General features: G+C 47.3%; 1 long non-coding RNA gene across 1 annotated transcript; it reads left to right on the top strand.

Annotated features, from left to right (window-relative positions):
* The first annotated feature begins 387 nt into the window (after positions 1-387).
* On the top strand, positions 388-19,583 carry LOC138924025 (uncharacterized). Its single transcript, XR_011438495.1, has 5 exons — positions 388-509; positions 4,185-4,322; positions 5,088-5,131; positions 12,092-12,288; positions 17,114-19,583. It is a non-coding gene; the product is annotated as an uncharacterized lncRNA (long non-coding RNA).
* Positions 19,584-26,727: the final 7,144 nt, after the last annotated feature.

Raw genomic sequence — 26,727 nt, 5'->3', positions numbered from 1 at the left:
AATTTCAGTTTGGCCAATATCAGTTTGGCCAAATTTCTGATCCTAAATTACTAAATCCTTTCGAATACCTTGTCAGGTTTCAGCCACGACAAACAGTAACTGCCTGATGGTACTGAACAGTTCCAGTAGTCTTTGGTGTAGCAGTTTCCCAGAAAATCTCTGAGTCTCATTAACTCAGAGAGTAGATTATGGAGGTGACTGTAACGTCATGGCCTAATATATTCCTTTAAGTACTATTTACAACTTAATTTTCTACTAGCTTTTTGCAACAAAACTTGCAATAAGATTATTTTGGAATGTTGACGTTTTTGCATTTCAAGTGTACTTTTAAATGATCTTATCTAATCGGAATGTTCCTTCTAATGGCCAATGTAATTCTCCCGAGGCTGGCAGCAGCTTGGTAGGGCCCTTAGCCGCAAATAGAGTGCAACCCACATTTCTGTGTGACTATCGCTGACAGCAAAATGGGGTGCAACTGCATTCAGCCCTCAGGACATGAAACAAGCTTGGTAAGATATTTTTTGCTATTCTTTGTAAATATTTACAGCTTCCAGAACCTTTAGTTTGAGCAAATATGCTGGAAGGTGGCGAGCTCGATTCTTTAGAAATTTCTCTGTTACCTAGCTCCTAGAAATGAGCCCCACAGTGGCCACTGTAATTTCAGATTATCCTGGCTTATCTTGCCAGTCATTTACAGCTATCCTTATTTCATTAAGCACTTGCAAGTTTCAACATGAAGCTGGCCAGAGTTTGGAGGTGAGACTGCCCATTCAGGAACTGGGAGGCTTTTAGAAGCTTGATTTCCCACTTTTCTCTTAGTTTTGTTTTGCTATAAAGTCTGAACAATTCCTAAGGACAGTGTAGTGGGTCAGAAGTGGGCTGCTTGTGAGTGTTACTCCCTAAAGAAAGGTTGTAAACACTCTCTTACATGCCTCGGTTTCTCCCACTGGCAGCCTAAAATGGCCATGGGGGCTTGGGGCTTGGGTGACCAGCCCTCATATGAGCTTCCCCAGATGAGCCTTTAGCTAACTAACATGAATGATAGTGGAGTTCCCTATGGGACCACTACACGCCATGAGGCATTCGATCCTCCAATGTTCCCGCTAAGGTTCTCAGCCACCTGAGAATGCCTTTCGGCCAGGAGAAGCAATGTCCCTTTTCTTTGGAGCTGAACACATTCAGTCTCTCATTTCTCTATCAAGCAGTTTGTTCAGACTTTATAAACATAATCGTTGCCAGTTTAAAGCCAAATTAAAAAGGTCAGCTTGCTCCATTCATGCCAAAGTTCCCTCTAGGCTCCCCTAGCCTGGGAAACTCCACCTAGGTTTCTCTTTCCTAGGAATTCCCCTCCTAGGTTCCTCTTACCTAGGGTGTGTACCAGTAACCCCTTAAGATACCTAGTCTGAAGGTTTGAAATAGTTCAGATAAACTCTGGACTATCAAGTTAAAATAAGGAGCTCTGGGTTTCAGGAGAACTCACCAGGGTCACCTGAAGAATGCAGTGATCCAGGGGGGCTCAATGGGCCCCTATTGGCACCAAATGCTGGTTCAGTGTAGATTCCAGGTGGTCTCTGGTGGGTTCCTCTGAAATCCTGCTGTGACTATGCCAAGCAATGTCGATGCAAAATAACAAATAACCATCCTATAGATAAGAGAAATACAGTGAGATTACTTGAGCCAGAATGAGGATTATAACCTGGGAAGGCTTTAGAATGCATTCCAGAGAAGCAAGGTTTCTGTACAGTCTTATATCTTTTTAGAACAAAGAACATACATTGCATACACCCAGGATACGTTTTCATCAACATTTCAAAGGGGTGTTCAGTTGCAAATTAGCAGGTCAACATGACTGTGATGTCAGGAAAGGGACTAATCAGGGAGTTACCAACAGGGCATAGGAAGGGAAGTCTGCATTCTTATCATAAAGAGAGTGCGTTCTTCACTTTAGTGGTTGAAGCAGATGTACAGTGTTTGTTTGATAGGCCATAAGTCAGGCTTTCTAGTTCAAGCTGAATCAGTTTTGAACCCGAATAGTTACCCCATATACCTCAATATGTGAAAATCTCTTGTCAGTGTTGATGCATGCCAAGAGCTGATGGTCTCTGCTAAATGTGAAGGAAATGAGCCCTGAGAATCCCTCCTGGACCCCACTCCCTGCCCTGGGGGGGTCCCTGCTTGGTGATGTTATTTTTCTTTAGACTCAAGTGATCCAAGCTGCCACCTTTCTGGTGGGCTGTTTTAGCCTCCTGGAGCAGCAGGCAACTGTTTGTACCAGAGAAGCCTGTTTGTGAATTCGTGTGCACTATTTTTCCCAAGACATTTGCAAGATGAGATATATTCATTTTCCACAAATTAAATTGTTGCGGAACCAGAAGTGGGTCTTCTCACCTGTCATGCACCCAGCAAGCCAGTCTCTGACATGGGGTGTAGTGGAAGAAAGTAGGAATTTCCTTGCAAAGTGCTGCGCAAGGAGAAGAGGCAGCTGATGCTGTAATCCCAAACTCCCTGAAAAGCTACAAGCAAGGGGTTTTATTTGGAGTTTTAGGTAGGGGAGGGGAGCATCCATGTGGCCTTGGGGGCTGAAGTCTTAAGAGTCCTCTGCACAGGAGTGACCGTCTTTCATATTTCTTCACGGGCCACATGTGCAAATTAGAGGGGGCTCTATGTGTTGCATGCGTAACATCTAACATTACAATCAGTCATTTTACTTTCTCAATGCTCCTGCAAGATGCTTAGTCAGGCAGGGGTGGGAGGGAGGCTGTCAGGAAGCTGCTCTCTTATCAGTGTCCTACTGTTGTTGTGCAAAACAAGCTCAGAAACTTGGTTACTTTGTTTCCGACATCAACCTTGTGGGTACAGGCTCAGTTTCACCCTAATCCAGGGAAATTTTAATTCTTTCATTCTTGGTTTCAAAATGACTCATTTTTGACCATTTTGCAAACACAGGATTTTGCTCCTTGTTCTCAGGGAGCATGTGTCTGCTTTTCACTCCATTCTCAGGGAGGATCCAGAGGCCCCCAACTTTCAGTCTTCTAATGATTTTTTTAGGGGGATACCATGGGAAGAGAAGAGGTTTGTGGAGTTTGGAGTTTGAAAAGAATGGATAGCTGAATCGAGGGCCCAGAAAGAGCGCTGATACTGTATTTAAGGTGCAAGGACTTTCTGCAGGGTAAAAACATTATCTTTTTTTTTTCCTCCTGGCTCTCATCAACCCCTTGAAATGAACTCAGCCATGTTCACTAATATAAATAATGTTGACACAAATAATCCATAATCAATCTAAAAATCAGAATTGGGGTGAGTTTATTATAAGTGAGGTCTGAGGACTATAACTCAGAGCCTTCCTTCCCCAACAAAGGAAGAGCACCAAAATGTGGGGTGTACAGAGTGGTTATATACCATCTCGGAACATGTGACAGGAGTATCTCTTTGACTACCATCACGAGATGCTCAGCTGGCACCACGGATTGGTGGTCACAAGGTCTGTACAGCAGGTCAGTAATTAATCCTTAGTTTTCAGGGACAGATGCTTATCCTTAAAAAGATGTTGATATGGGGGAAGCTACATCTCTACCTTTATGGGCATCGTTCTTGTCTTTGGGACATAGCAAATGTTTAAAGCAGATGTACAATGCATGCTCAACAGGCCATGTCAGGCCCTTTTGGAAGAACAAGCTCACGCCGAATTAGTTTTACACTCAATGGTTTCCTCATATACTTCAATATATCCTGTTGCTTTTCATTTATTTACCAATAAGTATCTCTTAATCAGTGTTCACTGTGGGTCACGGCCTCACCTGATCTGCACAACCAACCCTACCCCTTCAAGAGAGCTGTTATTACGCCCATTTTTTCAGTTCTGGGAAATCAAGGCTGGGAAATATTAAACAGCTTGCCTAGGATGATGTGGCTTTCAAGGGCAGAGCCAGGAGATCCACAGCAAAGCCTTTCCAAGTCAGAATTGCCCATTGCGCCTATTGAAAATACAGATTTCCAGACCTCAACTTTATCATGTCTGACCTGGGCAGGTCTGAGCCAGGCCTTGGAATCTGAATTTTTAACAACAATTCTAACTGGCAGCTTGAACATATGGCCTCTCTGTGTCCAGTTTTAGGCTATGCCCACTTCACAAGTGTGAGGTGATCGATCCTCGGAAAAACATTGAATGAAGCTCTTCCTCATAGGTCGCCTCCCCTGTGTAAGATTCTGAAATGTTGAACTGGCATTTTCCAAAGGCAGCCGCAAGTGGCGCAGGGCCGGCAGCAGTCAGTTAAATCCGAAGACTCTTTCTTTGCGGAGCATGGGAGCTTCTTCTGGAGAAGGTGGGCTCAGTTACAAATGTTTTCTTAATCGGAACCAAGATGTGTAAGTGAAAGCAATTAGTCAAAATTAATTAATTTTCCTGTGAACATCTCCCCTCTCTTGGCACCGAGGCAAGACGGCCTTTGTAATTAACCAGGCCTTTTTTTCCCCAAACACAAAATGAGAAAGTGTGGTTTATTTTGTGTGCAAAGAGGTATGAAAATGTCTGCTGAAGGTGGCAGACAAAGCTGGGAATGCTTGCTGTGCTGGGCAAACAGAGCTGAACTCTCAGCCTCCAGGACGGAATGAGAGCTGACCCCAAGTCAGATTTGGCCTGGGGGACTTCCCCTGCAGGTGTGTCCAGAGGTGATGGACTAAGGGTTGAGCAGATGGCCTTGGGAGGCGAGCAAACATTTCTTAGCACCAGGAAATGGAAGGGTTAGAGGCACTGGGGCCAGCTAATTCTGAATTCAAATCCTTTCTCCTCATCTTACCTTCTGTGTCACCATGGACCAGACACTGAATTCTCCAAACCTCAGATCTCACACTCAATCGACAGTCTTTATTGAGCACCTACTGCATGCGTGTTTTTGAGCTAACCACCAAGGGCATGAAGACCAATGAGATACAGTGAATATCTGCCCCACAACAAAATGGTAGCAAAGATCTCAGCCTCACAGCCAATGGACCTATTAAATGAGGCTGTAGATGAGACAGTATGTGACATGTAATAGCATTCAATTAACATCCACTTCCTTCTTTCCTTTCTCCTCTCTCCACCACAGCCTCTGGAGACTCACCTCCTTGGAATCCTGAGGGAGGGCTGGAGGTAAGCCCATGTTTGCTTGAGAAGGAAGTGCTAGCTCTAGCTTGGGCAATATTCCATTTTGCTCTCTTCCATCCCCCCTTCTCTCCCCTGGGATTCTGATTCAAGTTTCATGGGACTTCTTGCCTTTCAGAGCCTGTCTTTTATGTTTCCATCTCCTTGGCTCTCTGTGCTGCATCCAGAGCAATTTCCTCAGAATGATCTTTCAGTTCACTAATATTCCCTTCAGCTGTGTCAAGTCTGCTATGTGGACATCCATTGTGGGCTGAGGCTCTTGGATGGGGTCCATATGGGTTCAGCCTGATTCTAGAGGCACTGCTAGTCCTCTCTTCACACAGAAAGTAGAAATATATTACAGGATCCAGATTCAAGTCACCGGGCCAAGAACCATCTGGCTGGATATTTTAGAAAATCCTCTGGTGACTATCTAGAAGATGGGCCAGAAATATTTGGGGGGGGGGGGGTATCAATGCAATGCTGGCCCCATAGAATGAGTCAAGAAGTGTTCTTTTTTCCTGAATTTTTTGGAGGAGTTTGAGAAGGATTGACGTTAGTTCTTCTTTAAATGGTTGGTAGAATTCACCTGTAAAGCCGTCAGGTCCAGAGCTTTTTTTGTCAAGAGGTATTTGATTACTGACTCAATCTCCTTACTAGTTACAAGTCTATTCATATTTTCTGTTTCTTTGTGATTTAGTCTTGGTAGGATTTGTATTTCTAGAAGTTTGTCCATTTCGTCTAGGTTATCCAATTTGTTAAGAGTACAATTGTTCATAGTACTCTCTAATAGTTATTTTTATTTCTGTAGAGTCAGTAGTGATGTCCCCACTTTCATTTCTGATTTTAATAATTTGAATCTTCTCTTTTTGTCTTAGTCAATCTAGCTAATGGTTTGTCAATTTTGTTAATCTTTTCAAAGAACCAATTTTTGGTTTTGCTGATTTTCTCTGTTGTTTTTCTGTTCTCTATTTTATTTGTCTCTGCTCTAATCTTTATTATTTCTTTCCTTCTTCTAGCTTTGGGTTTAGTTTGTTCTTTTTCTCCTTCCTTGAGTTGCATAAAGTTAGGTTGTTGGTTTGAGATCTTTCTTGTTTTTTAATGTAAGTGTTTATAGCTATAAATTCGCCCTTAGCGCTGCTTTGTTTCCCAGAAGTTTTGATACATTGAGTTTCATTTTCCTTCATCTCTAAAGTATTTTCTAATTTCCCTTGTGATTTCTTCTTTGACACATTGGTTTTTTAAGAGCATATTGTTTAATTTCCACATATTTGTGAATTTTCCACTTTTCTTCCTGTTTCTGCTTTCTAACTTCATCCCATTGTGGTTGAAAACTTTGTATGATATCTATCTTTTAAAATCTATTGAGACTTAAATTGTGGCCTAAGCTATGGTCTATCCTGTAGAATGTCCCATGTCCACTTGAGAAGAATGTGTATTCTGTTGTTGGACAGTGTCCTGTGTATGTCTGTTAGATCTAGTTGGTTTATTGTGTTGTTCAAGCCCTCTGTTTCCTCATTTATGTTCTGCCTAGTTGTTGTATCCATTATTGAGAACGGGGTAGTGAATGCTCCAACTAATATGTAGAATGATCTATTTCTCCCTTTAGTTCTGTCAATTCTTGCTTCATACATTTTGATGGTCTGTCATTAATTGTGTAAACATTTATTATTGTTATATCTTCTTGCTGTATTGAACCTCTTATTAATATATAATGTCCTTCTTTGTCTCACAAAGTTTTTTATTTAAAGTCTATTTCATCTCATATTAGTATAGGAACCCCAGCTCTCTTTTGGTTACTATTTGCATGGACTATCTTTTTCTATCCTTTCATGTTCAACTTTTTTGTGTCATTGGATCTAAAGTGAGTCTTTTGTGGACAGCAAACAGTTGAATAATGTTTTTCTATCCGTTCTGCCAATCTGTCTTCTCATTGGAGAGTTTAATGCATTTACCTTTAAAGTAGTTACTGATAAGGAGGGACTTATCTTTGTCATTTTGCTGTTTGTTTTCTATATGCCTTCTAGCTTTTTTGTCATTCCTGTGTGACTGTCTTCTTTAACATTTAGTTGATTTTTGGTAGTGAAACATTTTAATTGCCTTTTCATTTTCTTTTGAGTATATTCTATAGCTTTTTTTCTTTGTGGTTACCATGGGATTACACTTATCCTAAAGTTATAACACTCGAATGTCAATTTATGCTGGCTTAACTTCAGTAACATACAGAAACTCGGCTCCTATACAGCTCTAATTCCACCCCATTTCAGTTATTAATGTCGCAAAATTACATCTTTAGGAATTGTGTGTCCAAAAACATATAAGAACAGTTGGGTTTTTAAAAAATATTTGAGACTCTTAATGTAGAAAACAAAAAGTGGAGCCACAAACCAAATTTGCAATAGTACTAGCTTTTATAGTCGTCCACATACTCACTTTGACCAGAAACCTTTATTTCTTCATAAGGTGTTTCGTTTCAACCTGAAGGACTCTCTTTGTTGGAGGGCAGGTCTAGTGTAGAGAACTCTCTGAGCCTTGGATTATATGGGAATGTCTTAATTTCTCCCTCAGTTTTGGAGCACAGTTTTGCCAGAGCTAGGATTCTTAGTTGGATTCTTTTTTCCTTCAGCACTTTGAACACATCAACCCATGCCATCTGGCCTCCAAGTTTTCTGATAAGAAATCTGCTCATGAGCTTACTGGGGAAAATACGATGAAAGCTCTTTCTCTCAGCTTTATAAATGTTAATGATGTCCCTTCTTATGACTTATGCAACAGAACATTTTCCTGTAGTATTATACTATCGGTTAAGTCGTAAGGTCATTTTGAGTCTAATCAGAGTTTAAGGAAAAGGAATCAAATATTTTAAGTGTAGACATTATGAAGTCTTTAAAAGCCAAAAATTATTACAGATTTTTAAATTGGAAATGAAAAGGCCACTGAAACATCCTGCAGATTTTGATTTCTAATACAGTGAATATCACTCTCTAATATCCCACATAAATGTAAAACTCTTTGGGTCCTTTTTTTAAGAGTAAAGGGCTCTTGAGACCAAAAAGTGGTTTATCCGCAGCCATAATTGGTCTATTTCTTGCTCTGAGCTCATAAGGAGCCACTGTAATGGGATTACAAATATCTCTATATAAGTCTCTAGCCAGGCCTAGGTTTTTGGTACTTATAGCCCAAGAAGCTTATTTTTGGTGACCTGAGGACTCAGCTCACAGTTAGCTTGTTTTCTCCTCCTCACCCCATTTTGTTTATTTTTTCTCTACTGTTTTTTATTCTTCTTTATTTTCTTTTTTGTTTTTCTTTGTTCTTTTCTCATTTTTTCTTTGTTTTTTGGTTCTTTCAAAAATTTTTCTTTTTATTGCAGTAACATTGAATTAAAACATTATGTAACTTTCAGGTGTACATCATAATATATTTAGAATTCTGTGTAGACTACATCATGTTCACCATCCAACGACTAATTACAATTCATCACCACATACATGTGCCTAATCACCCCTTTCACTGTCCTCACTTTCCTCTTCCCCTCTGGTAACCACCAATCCAACCTCTGTTGCTATGTGTTTGTTTGTCGTTGTTCTTATCTTCTACTTATGAGTGAGATCATATGGTATTTGAGATTCTCCCTCTGACTTATTTCACTTAGTATAATACCCTCAAGGTCCATCAATGTTGCCACAAGTGGCCGGATTTCATCATTTCTTATGGCTGAATAGTATTCCATTATGTATATATGCCACATCTTCTTTATCCATTCATCCCTTGATGGGCACCTAGGTTGCTTCCAAGTCTTGGCTATTGTGAATAATGCCGCAATGAACATAGGGGTGCATGTATCTTTATGCATTTGTTTTTTCAAGTTCTTTGGGTAAATACCCAGCAGTGGAATAGCTGGATCATATGGTAGATCTATTCTTAATTTTCTGAGGAAACTCCCTTCTGTTTTCCATAGCGGCTGCACCAGTTTGTGTTTTCTTGTTTTTTTCTCATTTTTAAAAATTTTTTTATTTAGTATTGTTAGTACAGTTGATATAGTTACTATTGTTGGTCTAGTCAGTATAGTTAGCATATTTAGTATTGTTAGCGTTGTTTATTAGCATAGTAAGCATACATGGCATTGTTAGTATCATTAATCAGTATTAGTTAGCATACTATAGTTTTTTTTGTTAGCATGGTTAAGTAAGCGTAGTTAGCATTATTAACTAGTATTATCAGTTAGTTTAGTTAGCAGGTCACCATGCTTCCAGGACTCGCGGCCGCCTCTGCCAACAGGCAGACCAGTAGTAACAGTTATGAGCTCCTCCAGACCATTGGTGAAGGCACCTTCTCCAAGGTGAAGTTAGCCTGGTACATCCCAACTGGGCCAGAGGTAACCATGAAAGTCCTTCAGAAGATTGAACAGAGCTTCTCCAGAACCAAGAAACTTCTCCATGAAGCCCACAGCCTGCGGGCCTTGAATCACTCAAACATCATAAAGCTGTCTGAGGTGATTGACACCAAGGAAACATTATTCCTCATTACTCAGTATGTCAGCGGAAAGACGTGTTAGACTACTTAGTAAAGCACACAGCTGCATGACGGAGCAGGAGGCCCCGAGGCCAGTTCCGGCAGCTTGACTTGGCTTTCCAGTACTGGCACCACAAAGGCATCGTCCACAGGGACCTGAAGCTGGAGCACCTGCTGGTCGATGCAGAGCTGAATGTGAAACTGTCCGACTTTGGCCTGAGCAGCGTGTTCCTCGGCTGGAAGCTGAGTAGGCACTGCGGTACCCCATTACTCTGCCCGGAGATGCTCTGATGCCAAGACTATGCCGGCCCTGGCAGCCGTGGGAGCCCTGGGAGTTATCCTTTACATTCTGCTCATGGAGGCCCTGCCTTTACTGGGAGAAGACTTCTCTATGGTGGGAAGGCGGGTACTGAAAGGGCAATACCAGCTTCCTATGTTCTCGTCCTTTAAATGCAGAAACCTCTTGAAAAAACTGACGACGTTCGACACCAGCAAGAGAAAAACTCTCAAAGCTATTATGAAGGACCCATGGGTGAATATGGGCCAAAAGAAACTCAAGCCTTACAGAGAGCTGCCCCGTGACAACAGGAATCCCTAGGTGACACAGGTGATGATGAACATGGGCTTTGAGCGGGATAAGATCCAGGATTCCTTAACAAGGAGGAGATTTCACAGTGTTATGGGCACGTACCTGATCCTGAGCACCAAGAAACCCAAGGTGGAGGGCCACACTGTCACCGTAAGGTCCTCCGCTTCCAGTGACCCCAAGACCTGCAGTTCTTCCCCAACCCACGAGGTGCAGCCGAAGGTCTCTGCTCTCCCAGAAAACGCAATAAAATCAAGCCCGCCTGCCTCCGCAAGGCAGAAAATGAGCAGCCTACTTGGGAGCCTACCACTCCACCACCCAGGCTGGAGTCGAGGACCACCACTGCCAGCTCAATCCCCCAGCGTGGCCCTGGGGCCTTCGCCTCCACCCACAGCACCAGTAACAGTAGTGGAGCCCCAGAGGGTACCTGCAATGGAAACTCTCTGCATACTGGGCAGCCTGATAGGACCACCCCAGTCTCTCCTTTTGGCCCCAGCCAGGGCCAAAGGGAGCTACAGGGAGATTCTTAAACTTGATAAAATGCTTTTGTTGTCCGCACAGCAAGAACCAGCATGGCAAACGCAACAGAGTGAAGCCAATTTAATCTCATGGCAGGGTTCAAATCAAAGATCATGGGGAGGTCAAGCTGCACCCCTGCATTTTAAGTGGAGATAAAGATGCCGAGCACCAGAGAGCCTGGTAATGTGGTGTGGAGGTTGGCCAGAGGCGAGACGCATTCAGCTGTGAATTGGAGCAGTGCAAGAAGTACATACCCGTAAGTGCACACTCTTTGGGGAGAGAAGATTTGGCCCACTGGATGACGGAGCTGGGCAAACTGCTGCCAGGTTCTCCGCACGGGACTCAAATCAGAATGGTATCTGGCACCCCCACGGCCTTCAGAAGCATCGTATCCAAAATACTTGGTGAACTTAGAGGATGGCCTGGAGGCACCTGGGGGACACAAGGAGAGGCCACACTCGCTGCAGGTCTGCTCCTCAGCTCCTACCTGAGCGAAACTTCAGAGACTGGACTGTTTGTTCTGGGGCACTTCTTCCCTCCCCTGTCCTCTCTGTCTCTTCTTCCATGTTTGTGGGGAAGAGGGATGGGTCTTGTAAAGCCCTCGGCTTTCCAAGTCTTGTAATAAACTTGATGCTCCAGAAAGATGTATCACAGATACACTGCTTTGCATCCTTCCTGCACAGCATTGGGGCTGTGTGTGCTCCAGTCTGAGAAGCGTGTAGTGATGTAGTACTTGGAGCTAATCAGAACATCTAAATGGAAAAATGACTTAGAAGTATCATGGTAACTCTCAACAGCAACGAAAGTGGTTCTGAAGGGAAAAGGCTGGGAGCCATAGTGCAGGGCAGAAAGGTAGAAGCTGTATACTAACATTGCCTAACATTTTCAGAAGGACCACGGGAAACTTGTGAGCCTGTGGCCTTTGTTACTACAACCAAGAAGTCTATAATAGGATAACCAAGCCCCGTGAGCCAGCCTGTGTGGGGAGTCAGAGAAGTGGCACAGGCGTGGGCCCCCAAAATGGCCTCAGGTCACTTCCATGTGCTGCTGAGTTTTATGACTGTAACGCAGGAATTGGGCCTGTCCACTGTGATGATTTCTCCTTTTTATGACAGTGGCACAGAGAAGTCTCTCCAAGAGTCCTGACCGAAGTATGAGCTGTTCAGCCAGCTCCAGGTTCCAGGGGAGCTCCCCGGGAAACCAGACATCCTGGGGGCTCCAGAGGGAGGATTTGTGACAGCAGCCCAGAGGGATAGAGGGGATGGCGGAAAGGTGGCTATTAAAAGGCAAGTTCCAGGTGCCCAGAGATTTCCCTGGTATTACCATTTTAGGCAGTGAATTTGTCATTCCAGGTATCTATCAGGGAGCTTCCACATGGGCTCCTAAGAAGCCCGAGGAATGTCCAGGAAGCTGCTGGCTGCTTCTCGCAAGGCTGGGTTGCACTGTGTGCAGAGTCTTTCAACAAGCTCTTGAGATTGCCCAGGGACGGGCCCAGCATCTGACCGGTCAGAGAAGATTTTCCTTCACCACTGACAGCACGGCCAGGGAAGTAAGAAGAGGGCTGGGGATGGGCTGGGAGTCTTGTCGCTCCCCTTCAGTCCCCCAATTTGGTTTTCTTTATGCTAAACAGCCCAATGTGTGGTCAACCAGTGTTGTTCTCCTTGGAATCCGTCCACGGCTCTCATTCCCTTCAGGGCGAGTCCCAGCTCCTTAGTAGGCTTTCAGGACCCTCTGTGACCTGTTCCCCCGCCTAGGCCTTTTTACCACCACCCCTCCTTGCACTTTGCTCACACTGAATTGTTCAGTTTCCCACAGATACTCTTCCGTGAGGTTTACTCTCTGGGAAACCCACATGCCGGGCACTTGGCCAAACTCCTTCGGGCTCCCCGAGATGAATCAGACACAGATCCTGCCCGAAGAGCATGGTCCAGCTGGGAAGACCAGACAGGGACCTAACTAGAGTAGAGTCACCTGTTCACAGGTAGAAAGGAAGGACAGTCACAGCACAGCACACGCTCACCTGCTGCTGGCAGTATCAGGACAGCGTCTTGAGGGAGGTGGCATCTGGCAGAGCCCTGATGCTTGGCTCTGACCACAAGAAATGGAGAGGCGGCATTCTAAACAGAAGGAAGCTGCAGTGCTAGGCACATACAAGACAGAGGTGGGGAGCAAGGCTGGGGGGTGGAGGGTTGGACCAGTACCCCTGGTTTCTGGGACCACTTCCCACTGGTGCATTTTGGTCTGTGTCTTCAAACTTAAATATCCCCCAGCTCATGGCCAGGAAATCAGTCAGCTCCCAAAATAGAACACTGCTAATGAGATTTTCTCCTCTTCTGTGAGCTTTGGCGTTGGCTGGCTGGCCAGCGGCTGCCTCTCATCTCCCTTATTAGTCCAAGCTCAGTTCCACAGGAAGGGCTTTGGGTTTTGTTCTAAGGAGCAGGGCATCCAGGAGCAGGGAGTGACATGACTGACTTCCATTGGAGAAGATGCTTCTGGCTGCATGTGCACAGTGGGCTCTGAGTGGGAGACAACCTCAGAGTCGGAATGGAGCCCCAGCAGTGAATTGCCAGCAAATCTAATGAAAAGCATCCACCAGCCCATGATTATCAGTTGGTTCCTGAATTGCGAACTGCATAATGCAATTTGTCTGATGGACAGTTTTTCATAAAACATGAACTCGAGGTAGGCAGTAGTCGGGCGGTAGGAGGAAACATTAAGAGGGGTGTGGCAGAGAGGTCCACGTGCCTCCCAATAGCATTGTCCACTTCTCAGAGCAACTGAACACCTGACTTCTAGCTGGGCATGTGGCCACCCAAGACTACAGAGTTCCCAGCCACCTCTGCAGCTAGGCTGGGTGTGTAACCTAGCTCTCCCTCCAGGATGGGAAGGGAAGCAATTTGTGTGGCTTCTAGGATATTTCCTAGGAGAGAGAAGCAGGCCCTTCTTTCTAATTCTCCCTCTGTCCTGCTGCCAGGAGCATGAGCTCTGAGGCTGGAGCTCTGTCCTGACCCACTCTGATGAGGACAACTCCTCTGGGATGACAGGACAACAGGGAGAGGAGCCTCCTGGAACAGCCCTGCCAGACTAGCCCTGGACTGTCTGCCTCCAGACTGAGCACGGGAGAGATGCCAACTTCTATGCCCCACTCTCCTGTGGGGGCCCTTTGTTACAGCGGCTGAACCTTATACTAACCAGGACAGCAGTCTTGAGGGGACTTTCTGTGTGGTTCCCTTGGGTTAGGCTGCTCCCAGGGCCACAGCTGTCTGAAATGTTCAGCCCTTCTTTCCATGGGGTGACAGCGAAGCTGAGCTCCAACCCACTCCCCTCTCCAGATGCTTCCCTGGAAATCTCATGCGTGAAGGTCGATGCCCCCAAGTAAATAAGTCTGGAGCTGGTATCTCCCAGGGCATCGTCTTGTTCTGTCCTCCCATACCGTGCACCCCCACTCTCTCCCAAAGATGCACCTTGTTCTGAAATAAGCTGGGCTGACTCTTTCCAAGAATTTCTGCAGATTTTCATTAAATAGCTCAGGGAACAGGCCATCTCACACACGATGTAACTTGATTATTGCCAGAAAGATGAGTTTGGAACTGAGAAGTTCCCTGCTAAGCTGACAAGTTTAAAAGCTGAATTTGAAAAACCAACCAAATTTCAGTCGCAGTGGGAGGGCTGAGACTGGGACTCATCAAGGTTTGGCCTGAGCTCTCAGTCTGGGGAGACAGATACTTGGGACTTCCCAGCGGCCCGGTCTTGTCTGTGTAATTTCTGATATGCCTTCCACTCTTATGGGGCCTCCAATTTTACAGGGGAAAGAAACTCTAATGGGTACTAAAATATTAAGCTTGTTGAAGATACTGGAAAAGGCTACATAGTTCACTTGTTCTTTGTTTGTTTACACAGTGTCTTGTAGGGCTGGTTTAAAATAGAATGTATTAATGGAAAATTGGAGGTTCAGTAAGGCCACCAGATCAGGAGACGACGCCATTGAAAAAATAGTTTGTTACTCACAGTTCCCAGAAGGAGGGGCATGTCACACCGTGCAGGGTCCCATGGGGAAGTGCCAGGGTGGTCAGCAGGCAGAGGGAGCAGGGGACCTGTGGGCAGGAGCCTTTACTGTGTTTTCTGCAGGAAGGAACCGCGAGGCAGGGTGAGCAGGCTTAGGACTGCCTGGTCTGAATAATTTCACAGGCTCTGGGGCATAGGGACTGTCCCAGTTGTCTGGTACCTTCCCTGGGTGATAAGGGCAGGGGGACAGGGACCTGAGTATGAGTGTCCAATAGATGAGGTGGTTGGGATGTGGACGAACACTAGATTTGTTCATTTGTATTTGAAAAGTGGGCTCAAGAAGGAGGATTCTTCCTAGGGATGGGGGAAGGGGCGACAAGGGAGGCAGGAGGCTGAGTCGAGGGGATTCAGAACAAGGAGTGTCCCACGTATGCACACAGGACAGATATTAAAGCTATCAGGTTTACAGAAGCTAGAAACATGGTCCAGACAAGGGCTCAGCTCAAATGTCACCTCCTCCGGGGAGCCTTCCCTGCCTACTCCATCTACAGTGACAGCCTCCCCACTCCAGTCTCCCTACCATCACCCACTTCATTCCCCTCACAGCGTTCAGGGCCTGACCCCCTGCTCAGCACCCCAACCTGACTCTCCTTGCCCTGGAGAAGTCCTCACGGGAGCCCCCAGGCCCTGCACCATCTGGGCCTCCAGCTCTCTCATCTCCTCCCACAACTGTCGCTCCACCCCCCGCCTTCTGATCCCAAAACCCTGCTTTTCCTCTGTAGCACTCCTACCTTCTAGAACCTGCTGTGCTCTGCTCATTCTTTGTCGGCCTCTGCGAAGTCTGCTCCTCGGGGGCAGCAGAGTTTGTCTCCTTCAGGGCCATTGTGCCTCCAGCCTAAGGCAGGGCCGGGCACAGAGTGGGTCTCCATAAACAGCAAATGAGCCAACAGTGCTTAGCACTCCCGAACGTGCTTGTTTGTGGTCAGCAGAGTTCACTCACCCAGCACACATCACTCAGTCCCTACTGCTCGCTGGGCCCACTCCAGGTACCGGGCGCAGCTGTGAGTGAAGCAGGCGGAAGTCTCCATTCTCATACAGCTGCCAGCCTAGTGGAGGAGACAGAAAAAATAAGTAAAATATAAACAAGGTCAGGCTGTCCATATGTACCATGCAGAAAAAGAAAGTCAGGAAGGATGTTGGAGAAAATTCCCGAAGGTGTTTAGAGAGCAAGCAATGCAGAAGATAGAGCGTTCCAGGCTGTGAGACCAGCAAGTGCAAAGGCCCTGAGGCCACACTGGGCTGCATGTTTGAAAGTCTTAGTTATTAGCATGGATTCTTAGTTGCATCATGAGTCTGTATTTCAGTTTTCTTTGTAATCCTTAGTTTCACATTACTAGCTAATTAACCTGAGTTCAGCAAATTCTATTCCAGTGATTTAAAGTAGAGATGGGCACATTTGGGTCAAGTCAGTACGAGTTTATCAAATGGCCTCCCTGGGCCAGGCTGTGTTAGGCACGAGGAGGCTGTGAAATCAACAGGACAGTCTCCACCTTGAAGACCCCTGTTAATGAATGTCCTCGATGTCCTCCAGCCCCTTCCACTGCCCCATCTCATCTGAGTCTCAAGCTCCAACCCCAACCCTCTGTCGCACCTTCACCCCCATGTCCAGCTCCTCCTAGATTTCTCTGTCTGGGTGTCCCCTGAGCTTCCCGAAGTCAGCGTGTCCCAAACGGAGTTCAGCCCTTACCCCGCCACTGCCTCCTCTCCATGAAGTCCCTCTTGGTGAGGGAGCCACCCCCAGTGGGATCCTCCACCCCTGGGCAGGGATCTTCCCTATCCCACCACCCTAGTTGCACCCCACCCCCCGGATCCACCGGCTGGGGGCCTGCGTGATCCTCTCGCCCCCATTTTCAGCCTTGGGATGCACACTGACCTCCCTCTCTTCACAAACCCCTAAGATGCTGGGGCTTGTGAAAATGACAAAACCGGGGCTGAGAATGGTTATGAGGTCAGCGTTTGGTCACCCCCTCTTCATGCTGCACCGTGAATGTCCACGGGTCCCCTTTCTGCCCAGCTAGCCTGTGTTCACCTCATCTCTCCATCCCCAGTAACCACCCAACAAAGGAGGTATGAGAATTGACAAATAAAAATGGCAAGCAATAGGATATATTGGAGTATATGAGGAAGCCATTTGGTATAAACCTAATTTGACCTGACTTTGTTTTTTCCAAAAGGGCCTGACTGTGGCCGCTGAGCATGCATTGTATATACATTCCCTATGGCAAGAACAAAGGCCCTTGAGATAAAGGTGCAACTTCCCTCCCCCTCCGACATTGGCATTTCCTTAAAGATTAAGCATCTTTCCTTAGGCTGGGAACTGATCGCTGCACTCACCTTTGACCACCCAGCTCACCTGTGACCACTCAGCTGGAGACAACAGACTGCTACCCTGCTGTGTTCACTGAGACAGAAGACCTACCTGCTATTTCCATCAATCGCTGTGCTGACAGAGCAGCTCGCGACTATTGTAAAAGGGACATTTCAATCCTATGTGAAACATCCTCTCTGGGGGTATATAACCACTCTGTGCACCCCACTTCTTTGGTGCCCTTTCTTCCTTCAGGAAGAAAGGCCCCGGGCCGTGGTCCTCAGATTTCAGCTCAGAATAAACTCACCCAAATTTTCATTTATAGATTGGTTATGGATTATTTTCGTCGACAGAATTCCTGAATGAATTAGTGTGTGAAAGCAGACTCAGACGCTGTGCCCCACCTTGGACTTTCCTGGCTGCAGACAGTACTGGGATGCTGAGTGCCCTCAGACTGTCCTGGAGGTGCAGTGCATGTCCATCACTTCGCCCCCCACCCAGCATGGCAGAGGGTGTGCGGGCTCAGGGCCAGAGGCCCTGGAGTAACCCCTGGAGGAGACGCCAGAAAGGCAGGGGAGAGGCACAGAGGCCTCAGGAAGTGGGGCAGCCTCGCCAATTTCAGAGCAGCCAAGGCATGTGAATGACCCAGGAGGGGCAGAGGGCGGAGTCCAGCCCTGGCATCACCCACTGTCGGGCAGCGGGGAGAATGGGGACAAGCCCTGCCCCTGTCAGGTCTCCTCCTTATCCAGCAAAGGGGAGAGGAAGACAGAAGCCTGGTGCAGCTGACCCCCAGCACCCTATGTGCTGGCCACGGCCTCAAGGATTTTGGACATATTTGCACATTTCCTCCTCCTGGAGACCTCGGGAAGTAGCTGCTGACTCCAGCCAGCATGGACGGGAGAACTGAGCACGGAGCACTCGGTGACTCAGCCCGGGATGGAGCCAGGACTCAGCCGCTGGAGCTGTGCTCTGTCCCAGCTGGAGCAGCCTCCGGGCCCTGTGGACAGGCGTGAATGGCTGCCCCACAGGCACACAGGGAATGTCTCTGTCTTCCCTTTGAAGACAGGAAAGGCTCCCAGTGCTAATACCCAGCGCCCCACTGAGGGATACGGACCTGTGGGATCCCACTGGCTCCTGGGAAAGTGGAGAGGGCGTTGGCCTGGGCATTAGATCTGCGTCGGACCCCAACTCTGCCCCTATGCTGTGTGACCTGGAAGCTTTTCCGGGCCTCTCTGTGCCCAGCTTTCCAGACCTGACTCCTAGGGTTCTGTGTTTGGCACACAGGAGACCCTCACTCAAAGGGCAAAAGCCAGTCTTCCCAGAAGGACCTTCTCTTACGTGCTTAACAGCACAGCATGTCTGCCCATGTCACCTAGAGCTGCTCCTTGAGCAGGGCAGCAAGTGTAACCCAACAGGTCCTCTGGTCCCCTGCCGGAGCCCATTCCCTTGTCGTCAGTGACAGTGAGGAGGGGCAGGTCACAGCATCCCAGGAAGTCTGCACTGAGCTTCTGTGACTTGGCAGAATTCCCTGCTCCATACAACTTGGTTTCCAGGTCGTTCCAACAAGCGACAGAGCTCCTGCGTCTGATGCAGAGAGCAGAGGTCGAGAGCCTGGACTGCCCACTGTCGAGGCTGCTTTGGCACAGTTGTGACAGAGACCACAAGTCCCTCGAAGCCTAAAGTATTTATTCCCTGGCCCTTTATGGAAACAGTGTGCCAGACCTGCCCCAGAAGACAGTCCTTACAATGGCACCGACAGCGTGCCTGGGAGCAGCGCTCATCCCTGCCGCTCCCAAGCTCTGCCTGCACCTCATTTAATCCCCATCCCCAGGAGGGAGAGACTCCAAGATGCCCATTTTACAGATGAGAAAGCTGAGGCCCATTTTGCCTTAGTAACTAAGCAAGCGGCGGAGCCAGCTTTGCACCCCAGTGTCCTGATTTAAGAACCTCTCATCCCCGGCGCTCTGGATGGCGGGTCCAGGCACATGGGACGCTTGGCTTCCACACTGACGGCTGCGCTCCAGGGCCCACCATCGCAGAGGTGCCTGGGTTAACATGTGTAATCCACTTTCTCTGATGCTGCTGGGCCCGTGGCCCCCCTCCCTGCTGCCTGACCCTCCCCCTACTGAGGCTTCATAGGTCAGTCATCACCAGCCGCCCTGCCAGGTGGGCAGACCCCTCCCCACCTCCTCCTTCTAAATCCTTAGCTCCTAAGTCTGCAGAGCTTCAGTGAAGGGCCGGGTGCCCCCACTGTGGAGGCAGCGACGACACAGGGAGGGGGGAGGATGAGAGCGCCTCTTATACTGAAGTTGACTCGCGAAAGGGACAGTGTTTATGTCCAGGATGGGACTCAATGTGAAGCTAAGAACTGGGTCCCAGAGAGAAATAAAAGCTGAGAGGCTGAGGACTACAAGGGAACAGGGCAAGGGGCTTGGCTATTGGGTTGTAAAGGTGCAATTTAATGAAAGAAATCAGCCTCCTGGATGATTGCCCTCTTCCAGCCTCTGTTTTCTCCTCTGTAAGCTGGGGCACAGTTGCCCTCACCCTCAGCGGTGGGGGCATCCTGTGTAAGTTACAACACCTGTGTGTGTTTTTGGGGGGCCCGGGGCAGAGGGGAGAGGTGAGGTTGGGCATCACAGCTGTGACAGCCTGGCTGTCTAAAGGACGGGGCTGCATGTGCTCGTTCTCATATCCAGAAACGAGTCTCTGCCATCAGCAAATTCATGAATTAAGGTCATGCTTACTCTCTCTCATCAGTTATAATCATCTGTTGGAACAGACTGGGGTTTATTAGCAACATTATTGCTGGTCACAGAATGGCTCTGCTCAGTTCCTGAAGTCCAGGGGCCTCTGCACGTAAGCTCGCTCTCTGTTCAGCTTCTCTCAGGAGCTCGCTATTGCCCAGGGCCTGCCTCGCTCCAGGCATGAAACGTAATAGGAGGCTCTGCCCACTGTTCCCCACCCGTGCTGTGCTCCTGCGGAATGAACCATAGTAACCGGCCCGCCCATCTCCTGCACTCTGCGCCTCCGTGCCTCTGCACATCTACGGCTCTACATCTCTGCTCTCTGCAGCTCTGCCTCTCTGTACCTCTGCACCTCTGCTCTCTGCACCTCTGTGCCTCTGCACCTGTGAATCTCTGCACATCTGCATCTCTGCACCTCTGTGCCTCTGCGCCTCTGCATCTCTGCACCTCTGCACCTGTGAATCTCTGCACATCTGCACCTCTGTGCCTCTGCATCTCTGCACCTCTGCACCTCTGTGCCTCTGCATCTCTGCACCTCTGTGCCTCTGTGCCTCTGCATCTCTGCACCTCTGTGCCTCTGCGCCTCTGCATCTCTGCACCTCTGTGCCTCTGCGCCTCTGCATCTCTGCACCTCTGTGCCTCTGCACCTATGCTCTCTGCATCTCTGCTCTCTGCACATGCTGCTTCTCCTGCTCTTCTGTTCCCTTGTATTGAAACCTCAGCTCTTTTGTCCATTTCTCCTTTATGGCAGGATTGAGTTGGTTGCTCCCACAGCAGCCTCTGCCCACCCTGCCTTCTTCTCATGGATGCTCATTTTGGAGGAATCACGGTTGGTCCAAGCCAGTCAGGCAATTGCTCACCCCCTTCCCCCACTTTTGGTGATTGGTCAGTGCAAGGACTTGTTCTGGCCAACAAGATATTAGAGGAAGTCTATGGGGGCTTCTGTGAGAGATTGTCCTTCTGGAAAAGAAAGAGATAGGCAGGGAGGAAGATGTCCCATTGCTTCCAGCTTGAGCACTGACTTTGCAGATATGATGGCTGGCGTGGAGGCAGCCACAAGGCAATCATGAGAGAGTGACACTAACATTCTGTTAATGGTAGGATAGAGCGGGGGTGACTTCTGAGTCACTGATGACATTGTTGGGCCACCAGATCATCTCTGGACTTCCCATCTCTCACATCATCTTTGAACATTAAACATTAGGTGCCTTTGTAATTTAAGCCACTCTTAGTAGAGTTTTCTGTTACTTCAGCCAAACACATATCTAACTGGTACAGCCTTCAAGTCTCAGTTAAAACTTCTCTGTCCTTAGCTAGTTCCCCAGCAGATGTGGGTCTCTGCCCCTGGCCCCCCCTTCACCCCTGAAAACAGCCCCTGAGCTGTGGTTCTCTGTCTGCCTAACTGGCTCATCCGTGTTTAGTTTGTGAACAGCTCTGGGGCCAGCCTCTGCCCTTTCTTCTCTGTGTACCCTGAGCCTGCACACAATGGGCCCTCAGACACCGCAGGGAACTCACCCCCCACCCGCCACGGCCAGAAGCCCTCAGCTCTCAAGAAGCCTTTGGGGTCACTTCCGCCCGAGCACTGCATCCAGCCCTGAGGGCCTCAACAGCCTCTTCAGCTGATGTGTGAGGTCCCTGGCGAGCAGCACCTCCCAGCTGGCAGCTCTCACCTCCCAGGGGTCCTCCAGTGCTGAGCTGTCAACGGATTGTCAGCCTGGTCTCTCCCATGATGGCCCTGGGAGGCCGTGATGCAAAGAAAGGAGGCCATGAGCTGTGTTTCAGGGAGACATGGAAACGGCAGTGATGGACACAACCCGTTCCAGAAGGAGCGAGGTTCTCTGCATATTCTGAAAAGACCTCTAGTGTGCCAATGGGGAAAGGGTCCCCCAAGGCCCAAAGGAAGGTGTCCCCAGGGACGGTGGGTGGCAGAGGCTCCTGGCCTCCCCTGTGGCAGCTCTAGACACTGGCCCTTGTGGTCACATGAGCATGACTCTGCCAAGCAAAGCAAGAGAAAGGGATATGGGGCCAGGGGAGCTGGGCGGGTGGTGGTGCCAGAGAGCAGAGGTCCCCTCTCTCCCTTCTGTGCGGATGGCCTCTGGCACTCTCCTGACGGCCACGTGCAGTTCCCGTGGCTTGGGCACTCCCTGCATGCGGCCGCGTGTGGCGCTGGGTGGCTGAGCCCCTATCACGTGGACAAGCCACATCGTGCAGCTTCCCAGAGTGCAAGCAGCAAATCTGGGTTTGCTGCCTATCTCCACACGTCCTTGCTACAGCCAGTTACCTCCCTTCTCTGAGCCTCAATCTTGTCCTCCAAAATGAGGATTAATTTGGAAAACATGGGTAGCTCAGCCTGTAGCAGGCCCCCAACAGATATTGCTTGAGTCTGTTTGGATCTTCAGGCTAGACTAGAGTCTTACAGTATTATCTGGAAGTTCTTCCTCGAAGCTAGCCTAAATCCTAAATACTCCTGCTGTTCCAGGTGCTCCATTTACCCAGCTGGAAGAAACAGTCAGAATTTTTTTTTCTTTTGGTGAGGAAGATTGGCCCTGAGCTAACACCTGTGCCAATTTTCCTCTATTTTGTATGTGGGACACTGCCACAGCATGGCTTGATGAGTGGTGTGTGGGTCTGCAACCGGGAGCTGAACCTCTGAACCCCAGGCCACTGAAGAGGAGTGCCCATACTTAACCACTATGTCACTAAGCCAGCCCCCAGAATTTTTTTGATAGCCAGTAACGGAAAACCCAAAGTGGCTTAAACAAGCAACAAAGCAGGAGAGAATGATTTATGTAACTACGAAGTCTAAAGGCAGATAGCTTTAGGCAAGGCTGTACCTGGGTGCTTGATGCCATCAGCAGGAATCTTCTCTCCCAGCCTCTGGGCTTGGCTTACTCCCCTCTGTGCTGCTATCCTACTCAGGTGGGCTTTCTGTTTATGAAAGCAAAATGGCCACCACCGGTCACAGGCCATTCCCATGGCCCCTCAGCAGCCCAACAGAAATAGAATTTCTCTTCCCCCAGGGTTCCAACCCTAACTGCTCCCTGTTCTCCAGGTGGGGGATGGAGCAGGGCCAAGGGTTCAACTGCCACACTCTCTGTACCTGGTTTCCTGGGGTGAGCCTGCTGTATGGGCTTCCACACCCCATTGTTTCCTCTTTACAAGGGATTCATGGCCGCACTTCTTCCCTCCTCTGCCTCATTTTTAAGCCCCACTTCCCTTGATCAATGAGGAGTGGGACTTCCTATTGGAAGTCAGGATTTGGGGTCCACTCTCAGCTTCATGGCCTGCTTTTGGTGTCCCGTTATAATCATTTATTCAGTCCACAAATGTCCACTGAGCGCCTACTGTATGCTACTCTGAGTTTTCAGATCCTAGTTGTTCCGTATAGAGGGCATCACCCAGGAGCCTTCCAAAGGAAATGAGTTTTATCCAAAAGCTAGCTTCCAGACTCTCTCTGCCCCCCACTGTGTGGCCTGTGTGTCCCCTCTCTGGCCTTCTGCTTTCTTTTTTTTTGTTTTGTTTTGTTTTCCCTAGGAAGATTAGCCCTGAGCTAACTACCGCCAGTCCTCCTCTTTTTTGCTGAGGAAGACTGGCCCTGAGCCAACACCCGTGCCCATCTTCCTCTACTTTGTATGTGGGACACCTACCACAGCATGGCATGCCAAGCGGCCATGTCTGCACCCGGGATCCAAACCCGCGAATCCCGGGCCACCAAGAAGGGGAACGTGCGCACTTAACCGCTGCGCCACCGGGCCAGCCCCATGGCTTCTGCTTTCTTATCTGCAAAGCTGGGCGCTGGGGAAAATGAGGTCCTGGACCACCCCCTCAGCTCTGACACACTGTGGTTCGGTCTTAGAGCGTGTCTCCAGCTGTGAGGCAGCCCATGAGCATCATGCACAGTGACCACAATGCTCCAAATGCTGGGCTGTGACGAGTCTACAGTCACACAGTTGCACATCGAAATCCTCCCCCTTTGGGCTGTCGAGGGCACCCAGGGCGGAGGAGGATCTGGGGCTTTCTAGGCCTGTGAGGACTCTGGGCTCTGAGTTCCTGTGAGCTTGCCCAATCCTGCTGTTGTGACAGAAAATCTCTTCTGGGGTGTTGGGGACTCCTAAGCCCGCCCACCACAGATAGTCAAGCTGTGGACTCTGAAAGGGAAGGGCAGGGAGGCCATGGCTGATCCCAGGACTGCAGGAAAAGTAGAAAACTGAAACATCTTGCAATGCCAGAAAGTAGGAGGTGCTCTAAGAAATGATGGGGGTGCATGTAAGGCCACGGGAACTATCTGGAAGGACTCCTGATGGCCAAATCTGGAAAAGTTTGAACAATAAAATAAATAATGATCTAATAGGTCACGACCCACTTAATAAAACAAGAATTCATAAGTCCTTTCTGAATAAATAGGAAAACTCTTCCTTTTAGTAGACTTCCAACTAATAGATGGAGAAGGAGAGAAGAAATCGAAAATCCCTACTTGCCAAGTACCACCATAATAATTGTTTTAAGCAGAGATCACCAAGAAATGCTAACGTGAGTGGATGAAAGTATAACGAGAAACAGAATATGTAGTCAAATTATCTCCTCACAAGATATTAATTTGTTTGTCACTCCTTACTCCAACACTCCTGGCTTTCATTATCCACGATACATTTACTTATTTGCTTAGTTCTAGAGCACACATAAAGCAGTTTCAAAAGCTAACCCGTATCCTCACGAAAAACAAATCAACTGAATATTGTATTTGTGAATAGTTCTTTTTGTCCTTGGCCTTGGAGTATGTGGTTTAAATACACTGTTATCTGAAGTTACTGAGGTTTGCTCCCCAGCCCCCCCACTGGGGTTATGTTATTCATCGTGTCATTTCCCTCATCCCATTCCCTTTCCCCCATTTTCCCACCATGCTTACCCCATTCCTCCTAGGTACCCAAGCTTATGAGTTTCCTGTGTTGTGTTGTGTTGTTTGTTTGTTTGCACAATGCAGGAGATGCATATACTTTCTTATTTTCCTTCCTTCATCTTATAGATACTCATTTGCACTTTGATTTTCTTGTTTAACAATTAGTTCGGAAAATATTCCATATCAGTTCATAGAGATCTTTCTCATTCTTTTTTTTACAGTTATGTGGTCCTCCATTGCGTAGCTGTGTCATGTACCATAGTTTATCCAACTGCTCTTCTCTGTTTAAGCATTTAGAGTGCTTCAAATATTTTCCAATGATGGGCAATACTGCAATGAATAACCTTGTGCATAGCACTTGTGTATCACTGGAGGTGAATCTTCAGGGTAAATTGCCAGAATGGGGATTACCAGATCAAAAATTAACTGCACTTGTTGTTTTGTTAGAATTTGCTAAATTTCCCTCAAAACATTCCACCATCAATATATGGCAGTGCCTGTTTCCCCACAGCCCGCTACCAGAATGCACTGCCATGCTTTTAAATTTTTTGCCAATACATAGAAGACAAATAGTATTTAAGTGTAGTTTGAATTTGCATTTCTCCACTTATAAGTGAGGTTGAGCATCATTCCTTATGTTTAAGAGCCATTATTATATCTTTGTGTGAATTGTCTGTTCATATATTTAAAAATTTTTTCAATAAGGTTTTTGATTCTTTTCTCCTTGATTTTTAAAGAACTATTTATATATTATAGATATGAGGGCTTTATTTGAATGGCACTAATTTTAAGCCACTAAAATATTAAATTTAAACAAAGCCTCTCTCCATCTTTCATCTTCAACTTATATCTTAAACAGAGAAGAAACAAAACGCAGGCAGCTTTCTAAATTTGTCTATGAAATCCGGTTGCAGTCATTTTGATAATGCTGCTCACCACATTTCTTTCTTCACTTCCTCTTTGTCTGGGATTGTTACTTGAATTGTTCCATAATTGCGTGTTTTATCTGCCTAATTGTTTTATTAGTACTTTGAAGATAGAAGTAATATAATTTTGTATACCTATGGTGCCTGACACAGGGCAGACATAGTGGATGCTCAAAAAATATTTGCTAAGGTGTAAAGGAGACGAAAGGAAAACACCGAACTTGGTTATTCTTTACATATAAAAATGAAGGAGAGAATACAAATTCACCTGTATTTATGGACTTTTAGGCAATTGAAAGAAGCATGGTAAAAACATATGATAAAAAGTATAATGTAAATTAGAAGAAAGAAGGTTGACGCAAAGGAAAAACCAAGGTAGGACTATCCAGTCGGACCTCGGTATCCGCGGGTTCCGCATCGTCAGATTCAACCAGCGGCGGATCGTGTACAGCACTACTACGGTTAGGTTTGTTGAATCCGCGGATGCGGAACCTGAGATGTGGAGGGCCCACTAACGAACTTGAACGTCTGCGGAGTTTGGTATCCTCGAGGGATCCTGGAACCAATCTCTGGGGGGAGATACCGAGGGATCACTGCATATTACAGATAAGAAGAAGGCTAATGCACAAAATATATAACTTGATGATCTATACATTTGCTGAGACTGGAAAGTACAATTTTTTGCTTAATAGAGCGCGGTGAAGACAGTGATGAAACCAGGATTGCTTACTTTAAGATCAGTTTGAAGTTTCAAGCCTAGGGGTGAAGGTGTATGTGTTTTTTTTAAAAAAGATAGTATGACTTTCAGATTCTTCAATAATAAATTGCTTTCTTAATTTTAAACAGATGTTTAAAGGGCAAAGGGTGAATCTGATGTACAACAAAAAACTGTCCATCAAAGAATGAGAGAGAACAAGAGAGATTCTGTTCCACTCTTGGCTTCCTTAGGCCTTTTTAGAATATTGCCCATGAACCCCATCTGTGCCAGCTTCTGAATCTTGGCAACTTGTCTCTGGTTCGACTCACATCCCTGCTTTTCTTTTATGGA

Source organism: Equus caballus, chromosome 5 (genome assembly GCF_041296265.1).
Source record: "Equus caballus isolate H_3958 breed thoroughbred chromosome 5, TB-T2T, whole genome shotgun sequence".
Taxonomy (NCBI): Eukaryota; Metazoa; Chordata; class Mammalia; order Perissodactyla; family Equidae; genus Equus; species Equus caballus.
Note: the sequence above shows the minus strand (reverse complement) of the source record. Positions and strands in the feature narration are given on the sequence as shown.